Source organism: Lemur catta, chromosome 8, assembly GCF_020740605.2.
Source record: "Lemur catta isolate mLemCat1 chromosome 8, mLemCat1.pri, whole genome shotgun sequence".
In the NCBI taxonomy this organism is placed as follows: domain Eukaryota; kingdom Metazoa; phylum Chordata; class Mammalia; order Primates; family Lemuridae; genus Lemur; species Lemur catta.
In genome coordinates, this window is record NC_059135.1 from 25,780,175 (window position 1) to 25,795,564 (window position 15,390).

General features: G+C 42.1%; 1 protein-coding gene across 7 annotated transcripts in view; it reads left to right on the top strand.

Annotated features, from left to right (window-relative positions):
- The window catches only part of KLF7 (Kruppel like factor 7), a 401,896-nt gene that overhangs the window by 174,013 nt on the left and 212,493 nt on the right, over window positions 1–15,390 (top strand). For all 7 annotated transcript variants that reach the window (XR_006736993.1, XR_006736990.1, XR_006736995.1 and 4 more), the window contains 2 exons: window positions 6,153–6,340; window positions 10,519–10,592. The gene's annotated coding sequence lies outside the window, so the exon portion shown is untranslated. The remainder of the gene's footprint in view (window positions 1–6,152; window positions 6,341–10,518; window positions 10,593–15,390) is intronic.

Sequence of the window (15,390 nt, forward strand, 5' to 3'; positions counted from 1 at the left end):
AGGGGAATAAATTGTCCAAGCAAAAACAATTGAAAATATAATCAGTTGTTCAGGTCCTGCTTTTCAGTTCTACGTTGACCCCTGACTATGAACAATTTCATGTACATTTGTGCTTTATTCTGGCCATGACACCCAGGGACAGACACAATAAGAATAACATGACGGTCAACCTCATATATTTGTGATTGCAACAGTAACTTTGAAGATTATGACTTGTAGTAGACACAGAAATTCCAAACAATGTTCGCTCTGCCAGTTTAAACAAATCCTGGCTTCTCTCTATTTCATTAGTCAAATGAATGTCCCTTCTTCTGCCACAAGGATTAAACTATGTATTTGGTTCCAAGATGCATTTTCTTTGTCAATTATTGTGCTGAGAAATTCTATCATCTTAAATTTAGAAACTAATCTTATGAGAAACACAAGAAGATGACCCCACTTTTAAAAGACCTAGGACTCAGAAGGCTGCATTATGGAAGGGTATGGAAACATAACATTTGATTGCAGGAGGTGAGGGAGAATTGCAGAGGCCCTGTCTAGTAAATAATGAACCAGGGACATTGCATACATGAAATATCATGTACCTCATCTGTTTGCTCATCAAACTCTTAGCAAAAGTTACATGTGTGAAAGTTGTCAGAATCCAAATGGAGTCACTAATGTTAAGAAAACCCTGACAAATAGAGCCGGGGAAGGCCACGAAGAGAGAGTTCTCATGCTTGTATGACTGATAACAAAAAAAGACTCTACAAAAACCACGACCTTGCACAAAAGCCATCACAACTTTATACAAAAAATACTTCTGCAAGGACATCTGCCCAGCAACTGCTGTCCAAACTTGGACTGGCATCACCCTGGTTATTGATCTTTGTAGCCAAGGATAATTATTTCAAAACAGTTATGTAATTCCTCCTGATTTTTTTTTTCCTTAAAAACCTTTGTCTTTCTTTACCTCTCTGAATATCCACACAGTTTACTGTGCCATGCACATTCCCATTGCAATGCTTTATTCTCAAATAAACATCTTTTCTTTTAGAGAGCCTTCTTCCTCTGTTATTTAGGTCAACACATGTAAAGAGTAATTATCACATATTTCCTTTGATGTGACGACCAAGAGTTCAGAGAAATCTCACAGTGCACTGGACAGGGCACGGAGGCCAGGTTTTAAGAGGTGCCCTTCCTTCCTAAAGCAACCCTCCATGCATGAAGTAGAAACATGAGTTCAAAGTGCCCAAATTATTAATAACTTCAGAAGTTCACACAGGGAAACCCACCTTTCAAAAGTTCTTTATATGAAAATTTTCAAACACACAGAATAATTGAAAGGATAGTACAATTATTTACCTACATACTTACCAATCACCTAGATCCAGTAATTGTTAATATTTTACTAGTCATTTGGATATAATAGTTCACATGTAAATACTTCAGTGTGAATCTTCTAAAAATAAGAACATTTTAGTGACCTCTAGGGCAGAGCAATAGGAGAGAGCCATCCCACCCATGGTACTATTGCCACCTAAGCTGGGGACGCTGGTGCCCAGCAAGGGCCCGACTGTGCCATCTGCCTGGCCACAGAGGGACACAAAGCCAGAACTCTCCCATCTTGTTTTTGATGAAGTCAAACCCATGTGGTTTGTATATTTTTCTCTTTAATCTTGGGCATTTTGTTTCTCTTTCTCAGAACACTTGAAACACTACAGAGCCCATAATCATATAGAAAGTATATCTGTAAATGCTGTAGAGATACATACATTCACATTGTTTTGCTGTCCTCTAGATAATTTATTTTGCAACACATTACTGTGCAGTTATAAACAATTTATGTACTACAACATCACTTTCAGTTGTGTGTAAAGACATAAATAAATTAATTTTAAAATTAAGAACATTCTTCAGTATAATCACACCTAGGGCCATTAGCAGTAATTCTCTAATATTATCTGTTATAATAGTTAAATTTTCCCAACTATCCCCAAAGTATCTTTTATTTTTTAAACCAGAAATCATTAAAGGTCATGAATTCCATTTGGTGCTTCTAGTCTCTTTTAATCTAGAGCAGATCCCACTCCTCATTTTTTTTTCATGACATCACACTTTTTGAGAGACGAGGCCAGCTATCTTGTAGAACATCCTGCATTCTGTATGTTTCTTAATGTCCTAATGAGCCTTACTTAATGTTTTCCTCTGTCCCTTAGGCTTGGTTCAATTTAGGTTCAACATTCTTCCAAAGTGATGTTGTATACTCCATATTACATCACATTAGGAGGAACATAGGGTTAGAATGCTCTACTATAAATGATGCTGATTTTTGAAGTTCTTTAATTTCAGTGTTACCATAAGAAAACTATTTATATTTTGGATAGTAGAGAGCTATTTTGTACTAAAATTAAGGTGATTTGCAGTGTGCAGTATAGTTACAGGCAACAGTTTACAGGAATAATCTTAAATGATGACTCATTATTTATTATTTAACCATTGATGGGGGAGACAAAACTGGATGTCAAAGGGACTTGAGAAATAGTTGAGGTCACCCGGGATGATGATTCCCATGTGGCCCAGATCGTGGCAGTTACTTTGGGGACATAGATTTCAGGCCTGGGTGATGGCATGTAAAAGGCTTGGGATGGTGGCAGTGAAGTTCAGCCACCAGCTCCCACTGCTCCCCCTAAATTTTAGGAGCACTTCCAGGCTATTAGGCAAATAGTTATACAGCCCAAGTGGAAATTCTAGCCCCACTGCTTGTGCTGCTGTTATTTCAAGTACAACGACTATACATTTATCTATTTGATTTAAAAAATTGGTCTCTGCTTTAAAAAGCCTCTGGGCACAAGAACAGTAAAATTGTTCAATAAAATACTTGAATCAATTGACACCACCGTGTTTAAAAACACAATGTATCACAAAGCGACATAAAATGCCATGACCAGTGTGAGGTTCCCTTTGGCTACACAAATTTTTAAAGGCAGGTTTAACACTGGATTTTAAGCACGTGTAAGCCTGGGTCTGGTTGAACTAGTGAAGGGAGATGACATGATGGAAAAGGATACACTCTTCCCCGGATTTAGATGGGCAAGGGCGTGCGCTGATAGTACATTTGAAATGATCATCCAAGTTCACCTTCATCTCTTGCTTACTGTGCACTAGGTACCGTTACTGAACTAAAAAACTTACAGTCCGTGCATCATTCAATCATCCCAACAAATATGTGGGGTAGGTATGACTGTTATTCCCATTTTAAAGGTGAAAAAATCAAGGCACAAACTGAGGCACCAAGAGGTTAAGCAAACTGTCCAATGTCCCAATAGCTGGTTTATGATAAAGATGGGATTTGAACTCAGACAGTTTGGTTCTAGAGCCTGAGCTTTTGCTTCTAATCTTTGAATTTCCACTCTAAACTGACTACATTCATTCATTCAGTCACTTTTTTAATGAATTATATACATGATATGTGTTTGTGTGTGTGTGCATGTGTGTATCTTACTGTGTGCCGGGCATTTCATTTGACGGAGCTCTGAAATGCAATCAAAATCCAGAACACATGAAGCTCTTCAGTGCAGGCTGACCTCAATTCAGGCTGACCCCCATTCGGGCTGACCCCTAATAGTACAGTTCTTGGATTTGTAGATAAAACCTGATGAGGGGTCCATGTGTCAACACGTTATGTAATTGCTGATGGAGACATTTCAGGGCAGGAAATCTTTGTTCTGACCATTACATGGGCTCTGTGCTATTAACATTTAATGGCATGTTGGAGATGTGTTAAAATTGATCACTGTGTAGACAATATAAGAATGGGCTCAAGAAAGTTGATATTATAAAACAGAGTGATGGAGAGAGAATCAAGACACAAGGGGTTAACTTGAAAAGTATCTCCCATATGGATTGCTCATATTTGCCACTTTCTCTCAAGAATATAAACTAAACATAGCAAGAAAAAAAAATCCACTTTAACAGAACACATTTATGTTTCCTATTTTGGATAGAAGGATTTTTATGAGGAGATGAAGTGGCTTATTTCAGAGAGGTGCTGTTTCAACAATAACGGTGGAAACAGGGAAGACTTCTTTTCATTTGCACAGTCTAGTTGAAAGCTCATTAAAACTATACAAGTGCAGAGACTACAAGCCGAAAAGACACTTGAATTTTAAAAAAAGACCAATAAAACAATATCACTTTTCATTGTTTGATGCTTTACAGTTTTCAAGCTACTTTCTCACACTGTACCAAAAATATCTTATTTGTATCCTCTTATCCTGGTGGAAATCTCTCCTACTCATGAGATTCTCTCAACCTCACTTGCCCCCTGGCCCGGACCCTCAGCTGCTTGTTCTGGAGTAGCTGCTACTCCTGAAGCCAAAGGATTTTATGCAGGGTTCCAGGCCGCCGCCATTTGTGGTCAGCCTGCTACGGGCCTGGAGACTCTGGTTCTTCTAACCACTTCCAGACTTGGATGAAATGCCATAAAGGACACAGGAGTTGACTTCCTGGGTGGCCTTCCTGGGGGCCTGGGGGGAGGTGGTCAGGATGAGGCAATCAGGAAGTGTGGGCAATAAACTCTCTGATGGGTAAATATTGACTAGTGTTCTATCCTGTCCTGATAAATTGCTTCGAGGTAGAGTTTCTCCATATAAGATGTCCTGCGTGGTCCAGTGGATGCTCCTGCCAAGGGACCAGTTGTGTCCCTTTGTGGCTTCCCAAGAAGCAGTGATTAATGTAGTAACCCATCCACTTTTCATTTCTTCTCCTTCTTTCTGTCTTTTTTTCCTTTTATCCTCATTCTCAATGCCCTGGGATTGTACCTCTCACATAAAGTACCAACATTTCATCCTTGCCTCAGGCTCTGTTTTCTGGGAAACTGAGTCTCATACATATATTTTATTTCAAACTCTCACCAACACTTTGAAACAGGCAGGTACATTATTGTTGGTCCTACTTTAAAGGTGAGAAAACTAAGGCTCAGAGGGGTTAAGTGACTAACCTGAAATCACATTCATTCATTTGTTGATTAATTCCTTTATTTAGCAAACATTTCTCAAGCACCTTTTTTGTGCCAGGCACTGTTCTGTGTGCTGGTAGTGACTAAGATAGACTAGGTTTATGCCTTCATGGAACTCAAATACCAGTTAGGGGAGACAGGTGGTACAGAAATAAATATATAAATGACGAACTCCTATGGTGGCAACTTCCAATAAGGTAATACAACAGGGTTATGTGTTAGAAAGTGGAGGGAAGGCAAGCAGAGCGACATTTATAATATCATCAGGAAAGGCATCTCTGGTGGGGTGACCCATGAACTGACACCAGAGCTAGGTTAGAACTGCTAGAGCCCTAAACACTGTAGAGATGATTCCCTATCCCTGCTCAGGTGTATAGTTCAAATAGAAGCAGTACCACATGAGTATAATGAAGCCCAACATAGAAGGTCTGCTAAATGAATGAGCAAATGAAGGATTCTCCTTTTCCCCATGATGGTTGCTTGGATTAAAAACAATATCAAATTTCAAATTCTCCCCCCCCCCAAAAAAAAACCCTTTTGGGGAGAGAATGCCATTGCGTTATTATTATCCTATAGTTGTGCTTCACCTACTCATTGAGTAACCCAGTGTTTGTTGAAGGCCCAATGATTAGCAACTCCAGGCAGTTTTAGAACCTTGTGAGCAGAGGGAACAACAGGTACAAAGACAATGAAATGAAAGCAAGTCTGGGAGACTTAAGGAACCGAGAGCAAGCTGTTGCGACTGAGGAGTAGTAAGGGAGAGGGAGAGAGGAGTGAGATGGGGTCAGAGAGGCAGGCAAAAGCCAGGTCACGCAGGGTCCTGAGTATTATGGTGAGGGGTTATGATTTTGTCTTAAGGGCGATAGGGAGCCATAGGAGGATTGTAAGCAGGTGAGTGATATGATTAAACTGATTGCTAAGTGGTAACTCTAAGTCCAGAACTCAGGCCTAAGTACTTCTTCTAGACCAAGCAGGTGTCCGGGCTGGGACTGGAGGCTGAACTCTGAGGCTCCCACTCTTGTGTAGAGTGAAGCCTGGCGTCACAGTAGCGTCTAATAACACGAGGCCCTCTGATGATATGACAATGTGTCTCCGACTGCACCCCTCATGAAATCACATTCACGCCACTGGGCCTTTCTTGTTCCATCTACAGATGGGGGATGAAACAACCTCTCGTCCAGATAGGAGGTGGACTCAGGGGTCATCACACAGGAAGCACGTGACCTTGCAGCTGCTGAGAATTACCAGGGCTTCAAATCCGTCTGAATACTCCAGCCGTCAGATCAGCAGCGTCTGTCCTGCCCTTTAAGAAGTGACGATTTTGATATTGCTTCATCCCACGTAAGAGGACTATGTGGTTATGTGCAGTAATGAGGGTGAGGTCAGCAGGAGGCTCATAGTTTTAAACATCGTGCAGAAAAGTGATAGAGAAAGACCAGGAACCACAATCTGAGGAGCAAAGTTTTATTTTGTTTTTGTTTGTTGTTTTTGCATAAAAAGGATGGTGTATTTTCCCAAATAGGAGGACTTGGAGAAGAATTCTGAGATTCCCAATTAATGAGCATATAAGTGCAAATGTTGGGGTCACTGTTCTGAGTGGGATTCAGGGATTGTCCACAGGCGGGAAGCTTTGCTCTCCCTTTCCCTCACAACATCCATTCTCTTAAAAAAAGAACCCCAGCTCAGGGACACACTCTCCTCTTCTCCCTGGGCTGCCTCTCTCTGGGGAATATGGACCAGGCAGTCCTGGAGGCCTTCGATAGTTCATGCACCTTGTGCTTTTGCACCGCCAGTGCACGAATCCCCCTGGCAGGTGGACACAGCCATGCCGCGTCCTGCCCCAGCCTGTCCCCCAGAGCGGCGGGCCTTCCCTCTGGCTCCGCAGGTCTCCACTCAGGGGGCTGCTTTGAGGACAGCGGAGAGACTGCCCCTCGCCAGCTGATCACTGAGTGACATTTTGATGTTATTAATGCGTATTCATCTGCTGCCTTCCTTCTCCCCAAAGGAGAGGGGGAGAGAAACATTATTGAGCAGGGTGGGGCAGTGATCACGCGGGAGGGGGGAGGGAGAGAGGAGGTTGGACCGGTGGCGAGGGCTCCGAGGGGAGTGGGTAAACAAGGACGTTTGTGCATCACAAAATCGCACCTTCTCCCGAGCCCAGCAGTTTCGCCATCCTGTCCCCACCCGCCTCTTAGCAGTCCCCGGCTGTCAGCCCGCTACCTGCCGGCCTGTCAGCGGCCGCGCCTGCATCACGCCACTCGGTCTCCCGTTGGCCCGGCCACCGCGCCCCACGGCCGGCCCTCTCTCCCCTCTCGGCTGGGGCCAATGGGAGTCGGGGGAAGGTTTCGGTTACAAATGAAAATAAAATAAATAAGTCATAGTCCTGCACTCAGGAGGCTGGGAGCAACATCTTCACGGCCTCGTAAATCTTTCCTTTTAAATTCGTCCTTTTCCTTCCAGATGCCCCTCCCTAGCGCCCGCCTCCCCCTGGCTGCGCCCCACAGTGCGGGGAATGCAAACTGAGAAGCTGGGGCTCAGCCACCCCCACCCCGCCAGCGCAAGGGCTTCTCTGTGCGGAGAGAATCCAGCAGGCGGGTTCCAGCGGCGCCAGCCCGTCCCGCCCCCATCATGGTCACCTGACTTGTGTACCAGGCCACCCAGCCCCTCCCAGGGCACCCCTCAGCCCCCGCTAACTGTCCCAAAGCTCTCGGTCTCTTTCCTTCTTCCCCGCACAGGGAGGCAGTGAGGATTAAATGCACTGCCCTCTTTTAACATGCCTAGAAGTTTTCCTAAAATTTCTCTCTCTCTCTATATTAGACATTTTATTAAGGCTTGTTGACTTTGAATCTTTTGCTTAAGACTTTGTCCTCTGTGTAAAAACACATGCCTCGAGGCAGGGGATGTTATTCATCTCATACCCTGAATGTGAGTAAAAGGGCCCGAAAATGGGACCTCAGAGGGTGGGGACAGACGGCCAGAGCTCCTGCAGACACCAGCAGTGCTGGCTTGCCCAGGGTTGCCCGGGAGCTGTCACAAGGAGGACGCTCCTGTCTACTGGGCACATCCTGAGCAGATGGGGCAGTGGCAGGAGATCATGGGCCCCTGGGCCAAAGGTCTTGAGGAGAGCTGGGAGGGAAAGTGAGAGGGTGGCTGCTTGGGAAACCAATCCTTGGGACATGGGAGCCCCCAGATGATCAGTTTTGTCTTAAAATATCTTCAGTGTAGGCCGGGCGCCGTGGCTCATGCCTGTAATCCTAGCACTCTGGGAGGCCAAGGTGGGTAGATCGCTCGAGGTCAGGAGTTCGAGACCAGCCTGAGCAAGAGCAAGACCCCGTCTCTACTAAAAATAGAAAGAAATTATCTAGCCAACTAAAAATATATATAGAAAAAACTAGCCAGGCATGGTGGCGCATGCCTGTAGTCCCAGCTACTAGGGAGGCTGAGGCAGGAGGATTGCTTAAGCCCAGGGGTTTGAGGTTGCTGTGAGCTAGGCTGATGCCACAGTGCTCACCCAGGTAACAAAGAGAGACTCTGTCTCAAAAAGACAAAAAAAAAAAAAGCCATCTTCAGTGTAGACTAGGGTGGACAGTCTTCTGGGCCACTACTTCCTGCACTCCCTTCCCTGCCTCTCTTCCAGGCTGAAAGAGAATGGGAGTGTATCCTCCCTCAACTGTGGCCAGAGGGATCACTTTGCCAAGCGTCCTGGGCTGCTGTGGGGTCAAGGGGAGATTGGCGCCTGCTGCGTTGTGAAGTTAAGAAGGAGAAAGAGACAGTGAAATGGTTCAATTTAAGGAAAAGTTGCCCAGCTGCTGTCAGATGGGAACACTGAAGGCGCCGCCGGGCAGTGGGGCTGCCCTCTGAGGGATGCCAAGATGGAGCCATGTTGGTTCAGGGGGGCAGACAGGAAGGTGTCTGCTGCTGCTTCATTGTTGTCCAGGAAGATTTTGCTGTGTTGAGAGCCATGTACATGTCTACCTCTTCCAGCTCTTTCTAACTGCTTCCTCTGCATGGCTGCCATACTGAGGTGATACGAGGTTTTTATAGACTGTACTTTTGGTGAATGGAGAGCTTCCAGATGGGGTTGGGGTCCAAGATGAAAAACGCTTCCTCACAGAGCCTCTGGGTGCCATGAAGGGGTGGATTTGCCATGAAGCTAGTGCACTTTAAGCTTTAGGGCTTCTCATTGCATGAGCTCTCTCCATGGCTCCAAGGTTGCCCAAGCAATGCTCACACGGGGAATACGGTCTGCCCTTGGAAGGACAGATCCCAGGAGGAGGCCTAGGTAGGCTCTGTAGGAACAAGAAATTCTAGGACCCCATGTACTTGGACCAAGATCCAAGCATGGTGGCATGTGCCTCTAGTCCCAGCTACTCTGGAGGCTGAGGCAGAAGGGTTGCTTGAGCCTAAGAGTTCAAGGCTGCAGTGAGCTGTGATCCTACTACTGTACTCCAGCCTGGGAGACAGTGAGATCCCTTTTCAAAAAAGAAGAAGTAAGGGGCATGGGCTTCGAGTAGACATATCTCCTAACTCTACAGACATCTTGCCCTATACAAATTGACAACAAGGGAGAAGGAGCAGAATGTAGCCCAATAAAGTGCAGATTCCCCCTTACCTGGGTCTGAGGAGGTTTTTACAGTATCCCAATAAGTTGCCTGAGATAGGGAGTACATGTGTATACAGGGAGTAATAATATTTCAAATAAATAGAGCCAGGAGCTAGCTTGCAGAAAATTTTTCTAAATCTTATCCCTTATCTATATGAAAAAATCTTGATGAAAGTTTCCCCAGATTTGACAACTATCCTAATAGTTTACATGACAATACCACTAATGAGTTCTGAAACTGAAAAAAGCTTTTATAAACTATCAATAATAAAAGGCAAGTTTTGATCAATCATGCCAGAGGAAAGACTGAATTATCTTTCTATTTTCCCTACAGGAAAGAAATTACAAAATCATTGTCATACACAGAAGTCATCAAAGAGCATGCAGCCAAATATAGAGAAACAAGTATTATAGGCATCTTAGAAAGTTAATTAATAAAAATATTACATTATCTTTCTGTATTTGTGATATATGTGATATTTGCCTACTTTAAAAAATAACTTTTATTTCCACATTCTATTTTGTACCTAATTTTATATTTGTAGTTTAGTATTGTTTTTCTTGGAGGGACTTCCAAGATTTATAAACTTCAAGCCTCAGAAAACTTGGACCTGCCCCTGACACCCTAATTTTTTCTGGGTAACAGTATTCCTTCATTCTGTAGCCTAGGAATGAGAGGAAATTATTGTAATGACTTTATGTCCTCAGTAGATTGAGCCACATACACTGAGACCAAGTTTAAAAATGTTTATGAGACTTGAGATGTTTACCAGACTTGCAAAGCTCCATGATCTTGAATAAGCCACTTAACATTGTGGATTTTGGAGTCTTCATCTGAGACGTAAGAGAGTCAACAAAATGTATTCTAGTTTGTTCTCTGGCACTAATACCCTGTGATTTTTTTCCATTGAAACAGAATTCAGCACTCATAATTGGAGGAGCACCCCAGTATATGCTGAGAACTGCTGGTGTTAATTATCATCCATGGCGGTAAGTAGATCCTCAGATAATGTCTTCCCTAAGCAGCGTCCAATTTCACAACTTCTACCCATATTTCACTTCAATATAGGTGCAGCTCACAATTTACACAACATACGTGCTTCTGCAAAGTCATATTTTTCTGATTCAGAATACATAATGAATGTACTAAGGACGCATTTGAGAAAGAAAATCTATCATGCATTTCTTATTGGCAAATGTAAGAAAATGTGACTTTATAAAAGGATCCTTCAAGTGGGTTCCAACTACACAAAGATATTCACACCTCATATATAATTCCTTAAAATTCATATATTCAGATTTATGAAATGTGAAGTCACATTAGCAACAGGCAAAGTGACAAATAGGAGATGCAGTTTTGATCTTGGAATGGGAACAATGAATAAAGATGGAGAGATTTGCGGTCTAGAAGTCAAGCGTATGGGTGGAAGAGAGCTTGTTGTCCCAAAATGTCTGGGTGATCCCAAACTGAATGAGAGAGCTTGCAACGTGTCTCAGGTGGCACACTTACTCCTGTGTTGGCTATCATACCTTCTGGCATCAGAATATGACCAAGACATTTCCACACATTACTCTAAACATGTGGGCCTGCTTCTATTACATGCTGCGTATAGTATGTCCAGAACTCATAAGCATTCATTTATGTATCTAACTGGAGTAACCATGCAGTGATGTGGCTACAGGGCTTCTGCCCAAGGCAGTTGAGATGTCCCAGCTCAAACAAACAAATTCCTCTGACTCTTTGCAATTGTTCAACATATATTTCCCTTTTCCTTTTCTAGGTACCCCTCTTGCTCACCTTAAAATGGTCACTCGTTGTGTGCATATGTTATTCTGAAGCAATAATGGCTCTGAGTACATGTTTATTAATTCATTCTGCTGTGTCACTGTCTCACTGAATCAATAGTGTTGGCTTGGGAAGTGCTAACTCCAAGCTGAGGCCGCTTCCTCCTTCCAGCCTTGCAGAATAGCAGGGGCTCCCTGGAGTGGCTGCTAACATTCTTGCATTACCATTTCTCTTTTCTTCCTTCTTCTTTCATCAGGCAAACCTTGTTGGTCAGGTTGGACTTAAGGATGGAGGACTTAGATCTTGATTCTTTCTTTCATCCCTGTGCAAAGTTTCATTTTACAACAAGGAAATAATCTGTTTCTCTTAGCCCGCATCCCTTTGCTTGGGCAGAGTTTAGGCACATGGACCTGAAGAAAGACTTCCTCAGTTCCAGTATTTCCTACCTGTGTGTCCTCGGACAAGTCACAGAACCTCTTCTAACTGTAATTCACAATCTGAAAAATGGGGATTAAAAATGTACCTCCCTGCAGAGTCACGTGATGAGATGCCATAAGGCATGTTGGTTTCTTAGCGCGGCTCACTCAAGTACACAGCAAATGCTCAAGGCGAGTCACCAGGATCCTTGCTTACTCCCTGGGTGGGTTTTCTTCTGACTTGAGTTTTTGCAGAAGGGGCAGGAGACTGGCTTATATCCCTACTGTTAGCTCTTTGGCTTTGTAGTGTGTGTGTGTGTGTCTCTGTGTGTGCCTTGCTTTTTCTTTCTTCCTTTTTAGGTTCTCTCCTCCGGACCACTCCCTTCTTCACTTCCTTGGATCACACACAGACTCACCTTGAGTTTCTCAGAGTCTAGCAGAAAGTACATTTTTGTCTCCTATCTCCAGCCTCTGACTTAGGACACAATTTGTAGTAAATGCCCAATAAAATGTCTGCAAAGTAACTTCCTTTCCGTATTCTGATCAGATTCTTGGCTTGCTGTTTTTATTAGAGTCCTACATCCTGAACATTTGCTTGTTTTGGCAATAGAGTCTGTGTTTATAAGATATTCCTGTAAGGCTGTGTCCTCAAACAACATTTCACAAAGCATGTATGCCTTGCAGGACACTAGTCCAGTGGGAAGTACCAGGAGAAGAGGATTCTGTGGTCATCCTTGTCCCCCTCTAGTGCTTTGTGAGGAATGAACTGTTGTAAACAACTGTCTGGCGGACAGAAAAATAACCATCTGTATGACCTGGAGAGGGGTGTGGAGGCTGCTGTGCTTTCTTTGCCCCTTGGCGCTGCCTGCACAGACAGCTTGGAGGGAACCTACTTCCCACCCGACACCCTCCAGTCCTCTGCACCCAGCCAGGCCCCTCCCTCGCTTTAGGTTGCTAGTCTTTAACCTCCTAAATATTTGCTGCCAAGGCTCAACTTTGGCCACCAGGATTAGGTGCCAGCCTCTGCCATACTTTTTTTCTACTTTTTGTCTTCCTTTTTAATGACATTTAAAGGTGTGACCCCCGCCCTTTCAGCATTCACCCCTAACAACCTTTCGCCGGCCTCTGCACCAAGGAGGCTCACGGTTATCTACAGCAAACTCCTAAAAATAGGAGGGGTGGGGAAACACAGGGGTAGAGGAGTGATTCCTTTTTCTAAAATTTAAATAAACATTGTATTTTAAGATAGCTTTAGATTTACAGAAAAGTTGCAAAGATAATACAGAGATCCCGTACACCCTTCACACTGTTTCCCTGCTGTTAACATTGTACTTTACTGGGGTACGTTTGTCCCTAGTAATGAACCAGCATCGGTACATTGCTATTAACTAAACTCTACCCTCCACACAGATTTCAGCAGTTTTTCCCTAAAGCCTCTTTCCTGCTGTAGTCTCCTATCCAGAATGTCACACTGCATTTAGTCATTGTGTCTTTTTAGCCTCCTCTGGTTTGGGACAGTTTCTCAGACTTTTCTTGTTTTGAATGACATTGTCAGTTTTGAGGAATACTGGTCAGGTATTTTTGTAGCATGTTGTTGAATTTTTTTAAATAATTGTATTTTAATATAATTTGTATACCACAGAATTCATCCATTTAAAGTGTACAACCCAGTGGTTTTTGATATATTCACAAGTAGGTACAAATATCGCCATACTCAATTTTAGAATATTTTTATCACCTCAGAAAGAAACCCTGTACCCTTTAGCTATCACCCTCCTTCTCCTCATTCCCACCAGCCCCGAGCAACCACTAATCTACTTTCTGTCTTGCCTGTTCTGGACATTTCACACAAACGGAATCATACAGTACGTGGCTTTTGTGGCTAGCTTCTTTCACTTAGCATGATGTTTTCGAAGTGCATCTATGTTGTAGCATGTATCGATATTTCATTGCTTTTTCTAGCCAAATAATATTCCATTGTATGCATATATCACTTTTTATTTATCCATTCATCAGTTAATAGGTATGTGAGTTTTTTCTACCTTTTGGCTGTTATGAATAATGTTGCTATAAACTTTCATATACAGATTTTCATGTGGACATACATTTTCATTTTTGTTAGGTGTATACTTAGCCATAGTATTGCTGGGTCCTATGACAAATCTATGTTTAAGAATTTGAGGAAGTGTCAGACCGTTTTGCAAAGTGGCTGTACCATTTTACATTCCCACCAATAGTGTATGAGGGTTCTGGTTTCTCTATATCCTTAGCAATATTTGTTATTATCTAACTTTTTGATTTTAGCCATCCTAGTGAGCGTGTGGTGGTATCTTGTGGTTTTGATTTGCATTTTCCTGATGACTAACAGATGGGCATCTTTTCATTTGCTTATTGGCCATTTGTATATCTTCTTTGGAGAAATGTTTACCCAAACCCTTTGAACATTTTCAAATCAGGTTGTCTTTTTATTAATGAGTTGGAAGGCTTCTTTATATATTTTGGATACAAGTCCTCATCAGACATATGATTTGTAAATATTTTCTTCCATTTTGTGGGTTGTCTTTTTACTTTATTGATGATGTTCTTTGAAGCACAGAAGTTTTAAATTTTGATGAAGTTCAATTTATCTATTTTTTCTTTTGTTTCTCATGCTTTGGTAAGCAAGAGCATATACAAGAATCCATTGCCAAATCTGAGGTCTATTTACCTCTATATTTTTGTCTATGAGTCTTATAATTTTTACTTTTATATTTAAGTCTTTTTTCTATTTTGAGTTAACTTTTATATATGGTGTAATGTAGGGTCTTATTTCATCCTTTTGCCTGTGGCTATCCACTTGTTCTAGCACCATTTGTTAACAATACTATTCTTTCCCATTGAGTGGTTTTGGCACCCCTGTGGAAAGACAGTAGATCAGTGACACATGGTTTACATCTGGACTGTCAGTTCTATTCCACTGATCTATATGCTTATTTGTAACTATATGTCAGTAACACACTGTCTTGATTACTGTGTTTTGTAGTAAGTATTGAAATTGGTGAGTGTGTATCCTTCAACTTTACTCCTTTTCAAGATGGATTTAGCCATTCTAATCCTTTCCAATTCTATATGAATTTTGGGATCACCTTGTCAATTTCTCCGAGAAACCCAGTTGGGATTCTGGTGGAGATTTCACTGAATCTGTAGCTTAGTTTGGGGAATATTGCCATCTTAAAATATTAAATCTTTCAATCCATCGACATGGGATGTTTTCTCATTTTATTTAGATCTTTTTTAATTTCTTAGAATCATATTTTATAGTTTTCAGGGTATAAATTTTGTACTTCTTTCATTAAATTTATTCCTAAATATTTTATTATTTTTGATGCTATGGTAAATGGAATTGTTTCCTTTATTTCACTTTTTGATAGTTCATTGCAAGTATATAGAAATAGGATTGATTTTTGAATATTGACCTTGTATCCTACAACCTTATAGAGCTTGTTTATTAGTTCTAGTAGTTTTTTTCAAGGATTCTTTAGAATTTTCTATAATACAAATTCATGTCATTTGTGAATTGATATAGTCTTACTTATACTTTTCCAAT